Source organism: Arvicanthis niloticus, chromosome 22, assembly GCF_011762505.2.
Source record: "Arvicanthis niloticus isolate mArvNil1 chromosome 22, mArvNil1.pat.X, whole genome shotgun sequence".
NCBI lineage: Eukaryota > Metazoa > Chordata > Mammalia > Rodentia > Muridae > Arvicanthis > Arvicanthis niloticus.
The window spans coordinates 5,050,228-5,056,977 of record NC_133429.1 but is presented as its reverse complement, the minus strand read 5'-3'; the positions used below and the strand labels follow the sequence as shown (position 1 = coordinate 5,056,977).

General features: G+C 47.9%; 1 pseudogene; it reads right to left on the bottom strand.

Moving 5' to 3' along the window:
* Window positions 1–4,894: 4,894 nt before the first annotated feature.
* LOC143435660 (putative sperm motility kinase W pseudogene) lies at window positions 4,895–6,376 on the bottom strand (annotated as a pseudogene).
* Window positions 6,377–6,750: the final 374 nt, after the last annotated feature.

Sequence of the window (6,750 nt, the reverse complement as noted above, 5' to 3'; positions counted from 1 at the left end):
GATCATAAGCAGCATTAGCTACAACTACAGGTCAAAATCCGAGAGTTCAAGAGGGTTATGCCTTCACTGAGAGAGCAGCTCCAGATTTTCTGTTCAGACTCTCCTCAGCAGCCCCAAACAGGAAAGGACTTCATTGCACAGCATCTAGAGTTTGGCTCCAGCCTGTCTTGTTTCTGTTAGGAGAGCCTCATGACCTTCTACTGCTTTACTGAAAGTTAGAATCATAGCTGGAGACATCTAAAGAGAGGACATTGACAGAAGGTTAGAGCACAGAAGATTTAAGTAGCTCCTCTTACCTGTATTACTCAGTGTCTTATTTTCACAGTTAAGAAAAACCCTGGAGAGTAAGAGAGTGTGCTCAAGAAGACTGAGTGTTTTCATGAGAGAGATAGCAGACTAAGGTGCTAAGAGACAACCAAGGTCCAGGATTCCCTCTGGGGACAGTTTTCATCTGCACTCCTTACCTGCTTAGAAACTTAACATGCATATGTGAAGAACGGTGGAGCCCCATGTGGAAACATGGACTGTTGTTTCTGGGATTCCTCCATTGTCCTTCTATCAGGATGGCCTCCTCATATTCTGACTTTCCCATCACCAGCAGAAGAGGATTGTACAGTTCAGGCCTTTGGCATGTTTGGCACGTTGCCACACCCAATACTCCCAGGGCCTGTGATCTGAGTGGAGAACACCGTTTCACCAAGAGATGAGTTACAATCAGTTTCCTTTAGGGTGTCCATACAACTCACAGTCTCACAGGCACTCCTCTGATCCAGTCATTCATATTGGCTGCCAGTCACATGGCTGCTCCCATGGCCATCTGTCTCAGGCCTACTTCCTGTCCAGTCTCTGCCCAGCAGATCTGTTTTCTGCAGGACAGTGTTTGCCAACAACCTGTACTAGGATGGGAACTACCAGTTTCATTACTGTTTTTCCCTGTTTTGATGTGGACTTACCTCACCACCTTTGTCTTCCTGAATGTCCTAGACTCTGCAAGAGTGTCAGCTCCTTGTACACAGCTTGTCCATCACACTCATGATCTGGGAACTAGCACCTAGGAAGAGCCTTGCACGTCACTATGCCTATTGAATGGCAACTCACAAAAGGACAGATCACACCACTTCACATAGACAGTCTAGAAGCTGGTGTCACATCTCAGAGCCAATCTTAACCCTTCCTCCTTGTGGGTAAGAATGACATCAGTTCTGTGAAGAGAATAACCACTTCACATAGACAGTGTAGAAGGTGGGCTCACACCTCAGAGCCAATCTTCACTCTTCCTCCTTGTGAGTAAGAAAGAAGTCAGGTCTGTGAAGAGAATATGGCTTCCATGATGTTACAGAAAGACTGGGGCAGGCACAGTCCAGGAAGTGAGGCACTGGCTGCATTGCAAGAACTGGGAGACCAGCTCTCTGAGAGATCCCACACTTAGAACACAATCCCAAGGAAATGCAGTGGCAGTGGTCAGGGGGACACCCACTGACTGATCTGTAGAGGCTCTAGGCTCTTCAGATCAAGACTGAGAAGCAAGGCTTAGGGAGTGTCAGGGAGAAGTTGCTGTCATTTGGTGACAGGGCTGTCACCAGGAAGACACCAGCATAGACTGAAGGTCTGAAGAAGTGTTAAGGGTTTGTACCATATAGCTTCCAGGTACAGCTGGGCCTCACATCTTTTTTGCATGCAGCCTCCCACTGTCACAGTCCTCCTCTCCTCTCTGTCTCCTAAGTGACAGTAACACCTTTTAAGACCAGGTCTCCTTTATGGAGACAGAGAAATCATAACATGAGCTTGACGGGCAGAATAGCCTTGTCAGACGATAGTCTACTAGAACATGGGCTTCTGCAGGAAGTAAGATGGTGTGCAGGTGACAAAACTGCAGCTTTAAGTGAAGGGGACCATGTGCATCCACACTGTGCATGTTCTGATTTACTCATACAGGCATTAGATTTCTCAGTAGCCTTCCTTGGCCTCGGGCTCCACATCATGACAGCGTGTCTTCTGTATCTACTCTGGCCCTCCTCATGTATATTGTGGACCCAATGAAGGCACATTTCATTCCTTAGCACCCAGACTCCATCCAAGGTACTGCAATTCTCCCACACTGAGCTCCCCCAGAGCTTGATTCTGGACAGCATTCATGGAGAGGCCTCAGAAATCTCTGTCCACTCTTTGCTTTTGAGCACTGGAAGCTCAGTTAGATTGGATCAGTGTTGCAAATATCTGTGGTCTTCTCTTGCCTCACAGTTGGAAAGTACTGGAACAGTGGATTAGTGGAGAGTTGGTGACAGCTTAAGAAATCTGAAGTGACATAGGTGCTCAAGCTTCCTGAGAAGACAAAGGCAACAGGGAGGAGGAGACCGCCTTAGCTTTCCTGGCTGCAGGAATTCTGCAACAGTGGCAGCTGCCCTGGAGTGACCTGCACTGATGAAGGTTCATTTGGATATAGGAGGAGGTGAGCCTCCGCGCGCTTAATGTTGATACAGGTGATCAGAAGAGCTCTCACCTGACTCATCATTACTTTTGGCCTCTGGTGGTTTGGGAGTGTATTCTGTTCTCAGGAAGGATTCTAGTACTTTTAGACAACAGGTTTCACAGTGATTCAGGCCTTAGAGGTTAGCTGTCAAACTGGGTGACCTTTAAGAGGTCACCTTCCCACTCCCTTCTAAATTCTCCCAGGAATGATTCAGGTACTGGCAGACAGCATGTTTCATAGTTATTCATGCTTCCCACCCAAACTGCATGCTTTCAGGGGGTCAGGATATACACAGTCCGCTCCCACCCCCACCCCTTTCCCAAATGGAGAAGCCTGTGCATGCTATTTTCTCATTTGGACCCTGATGTCCAGGGAGACAACACTATTTCCTGCCCTGTGCAGCTAACAGAGTGAGTACTCTTTCAGTGCATTTCAGGAACTTACCACTCTCCCAGTCTGGCCAGAAGCACCCACTATCCAAAGCTGGTGAATTCTGAGTGTTGGTGTTGACTCAAATCCAGAAGTAACACTCAGCTCTCACACTTGAAGTCCACCTCCTTTTGAGGCCTGAGCTTCTCTCGTCAGCATTAGAAGGTGACTCAGTTGTTGTTATTTTTGCATTCAGCATCCCACTGTCATAGTCCTCTTGTCTTAGATGTCACCGTAGTGACAGTAGCACAGTGTTGGGGCAGGCTGGGTGTGTTCATGTGGATACAAGGGAATAATCACATCGTTGTCAAGGGCAGAATGGTCTTGTCAGAGAATAGTCTGCTGGCTCAAGTGTTTCTGCAGTAGATGTTGTCAACACAGCCTCTCAGCCCTTTCTGCAGCTCTCACGGAATCTTCCAGAGACTGTCCAACCCGAATGTCCATACAGACGACAGAGGACAGAGAGGTCCAGATCCTCTTTTCACATGTGTTCACTGAAGTGTGGAACAAGATTCAGTTCTGAGCATGGGAAGGAAATGTCTTCATCTGATAGGTGATAGAATGAATGGTGGCAGGAAGAGAAACAAGGACCAGCTATGGGTCCTATGAGAATGAGTATCATTTGGTCTTGGGGTACAGAGATTGAAGGAGTCTTCTTGAGTCTTTTTGCATGTGCATCAGATACTTTGAAGGCTACAACAAAGGCCCTGTTCTTGTGAATAGAGTTTCTATGGAGAATTCTGTATCAGTGTATACACACCTCATTAATGGACTGGCTGGTGTTTTTGTTGGCTGGGCATGCAATACAAAAGTGTGGGACTTCAGCCTCTCCCTTGTCTACAGATGCTGGTTTCCATCCTCGGCAGATGCTCCACACTGATACAGCAACCACAGATCTCAGGCCCTGGGTGTCCTTCTGAACTGCAGGGAGACTTTGAGGTGGACCACTAGAGCCTTGGCAGTTGATCCTCTGCCAGGCACCAGATCATCACATTAGGTTCCATCTGGACACTGGTCCCTGTGTACAACAGCCTCCCATCTTTTCAGCATACCTTGCTCAGGTAGGAGAATTTTACTTTGTGTTTCTAGTTCAGTGTTGTGATTCTGAGGTGTGATCCTCAGCCCCAATGAACCACTGCCCTCATGGTCAGGGATCCAGGACCTTCCTGGCCTCGCAAGCACCAGCTTCTGTAGCACAGCACCATCATCTGCAGAAGAGAAGCTGAAGGAGGGAAACACATTAGAGTTGAGGGGGACTTCAACCTGGTACCATGGACATTGGCAGTCTCATCCCTTCTGTGAACCTCCTACTGAATGAGAACTCTCTTGGTGGATGACACTAATGTAAGAGCCGAAGGTCTCAGGAGGGAAGGACTCTGGATCAAACGCAGAGATGGGAGAAGTTATGGACCCTTTCCATAAGACTAGCATAATAGTGTATGCCAAGGCTCTAAATGCCACAGTGAGATTCTGGAGACACTGCAACCATCTCCTCTCTAAGAGGCATGCCTGATACACAGGAACTGGGTATCCAGATCTGCTTCTCCATGTAGGTATCCAAGCATCAATGTCAGACTTCACAGGGCTCTGCACACTCGGCCTGTCCAACTGAATTGTAGGAAGACACTGAGCTGGTCCCTTTGTACTTTGCCATGGTCGCTCTGCCAGGCACTAGATCTCCAAGCACTGTGTCTATCTGTTCAGCATGGAGGAAAGCTCTACATGCCCACTTTACCCAGGCTGTACCCATAGTCACTTGCTGATTACTGCTAGTTCAATTGCATCAGATACCACCTAGGCATTCTCTGACAAGATTTCTTCCTCAGATGGTAAGCCAAGGAGCTGGCTAATCCAGCTGGAGTAGAAATACATCTGAGCATCCCAAGAGACCCCAGAAAAATGCCCATTTTTGATTTTTCCAATGAGAAGACATGAATAAAGACAGAGACAAAAAATTCAGAGCTGAGATGCACCCTCCCATACCTGCCTGCTGTTTCATTGGTTTCTGCATCTGCCCTCTTTCAGGGGAGCCACTTTCTTTAAGGACAAGTGCCGCTGGGTGTTTGTGGTTGGAGCCCGGGGGAAGCAACAAAGTTTTGATAGGCAATGCCAGATTCTCCTGCCTAGTCTCCTGAAGCACCCAGTCTTCAGAGGGGGAGGTGTTTCCACAGTAAAGTCTTGTTCAGGTGGCAGGCATATTTCATCTTCTGATGTGGTACTGGAGACACATGGGGCAGCCACAGCTCTGGAATGAAGGGCGTAGGTGGAAGCACTGCTCTTCTTTGTGGGACAGTGTAGTGCAATGGGAGGCATGGAGACACTTCTGGCCACCTTGTGTCCTGATGGTGTCAGAGCAACAGGGCCCTGCCCTCCTGAGGGCCAGATGTGGAGGAGGCCAAGGATGGGTTCACTGGCCCTTCTTTTGAGGGGAAGACCCGAATCAGAGATGTGTGCTGGTGATGGTGGTGGCGTAGGGCAGGGATCCCCAGGCTTGGCTGATATGGTTGATGTGTGCTCTATCCCTTTGCGTACCTGCTCTTTTAAAAGTAAATATGTCCCCATCTTTTCATCAAACTTGTTTTTACGCAGGGATTCCAAGATGTCATTGGCATTAAACCCCATGTCACAGAGCATGTGTATGATGTTGGAATCTGGGTATTTATCAGTTGGTATATTGATGTCACATTTCCTTACCCATGGGTGTCTCTCAATATCTTCCGTAGAGGGCCTCATCTCTGGGGAAATGGTGAAGAGCTGGTGAATTAGGTTTTCAAGTTGTGCAGAGAAGTTAGGTGGAATTTTATAGGTCCCCATGGTGATCTTATTCTCCAGCTCTTTCATGCTGGTTCCTGTGAAGGGGTAGTACCCGGTGTTAATAAAATACAATAGCACGCCCAAGCTCCACACATCTGTCTTCCTGCCATCATATGGCTCCTCTAGTACCAGCTCTGGGGCTTGAAAGCCCTTGGTCCCACACTTTTGTTTCAGTAAGCCGCCAGGTCTGCACTTGATGGCCAGCCCAAAGTCTGTCAGCTTCACATTGCCCTCTGCGTCTCTCAGAATATTTTGGGGTGTAATGTCTCGATGGATAATGCCAAGGTTGTGGCAGTACTTTACGGCTGCCACTATCTGCCCGAATATTTTCTTTGCCTCTTCCTCCCGCAGCGGGCCATTCTCCTCTATTAATCCATATAAGCTTCCTCCCGGAGCATACTCCATTACAAAGTGAACGTCGGTTGATGTTATTAGGACCTGGAAGAGGCGGATGATGTTGGGATGGCTCAGTGTCTTCCATGTTGCTCTTTCTGACAGGATAAGGCTGATGTTCTTCTTGGTGATCTCTACTGATTTTATGGCAACCAGGGCATTGGTTTTCAGGTGAGAGGCCAAATTCACAGTGCCAAATGCACCCTTGCCAAGATAGAAAAGCACTCTATACTGACTCCTCAAATTCTCTTTTGTGGAGTTGCTGGCCATGAGGCTAAGTGTTCCCTGTGCTCTGCTGCACACAGGGTGTAAGGTACAGTGACCCAAGAACTAATAAACCAGACAGCTAAGAAGAAGTCCCACAGGTCACCAAAAACAGCTCCCTGCTCTGTATGGACAAATACAGCAGGCAGGTCCACAGTCTTATACAGGGGACACTCATTCTTTCATCACAGTGGTTCTTTGTGAGGTCAGAGCACAAAATGCACCAAGCAGAGAAGGTTATAACCCATAGTGGCTGTCCTCCCTCTGGCCCAGAGGGATCTTTCCATTCTCATGAAAATGAGACCAGCCTCCATCAGCTTCTTCTCCAGCAGATCAAAGAGACAGATGTTTACTTGTTTAGCAATCACAGGCAGCAGAAT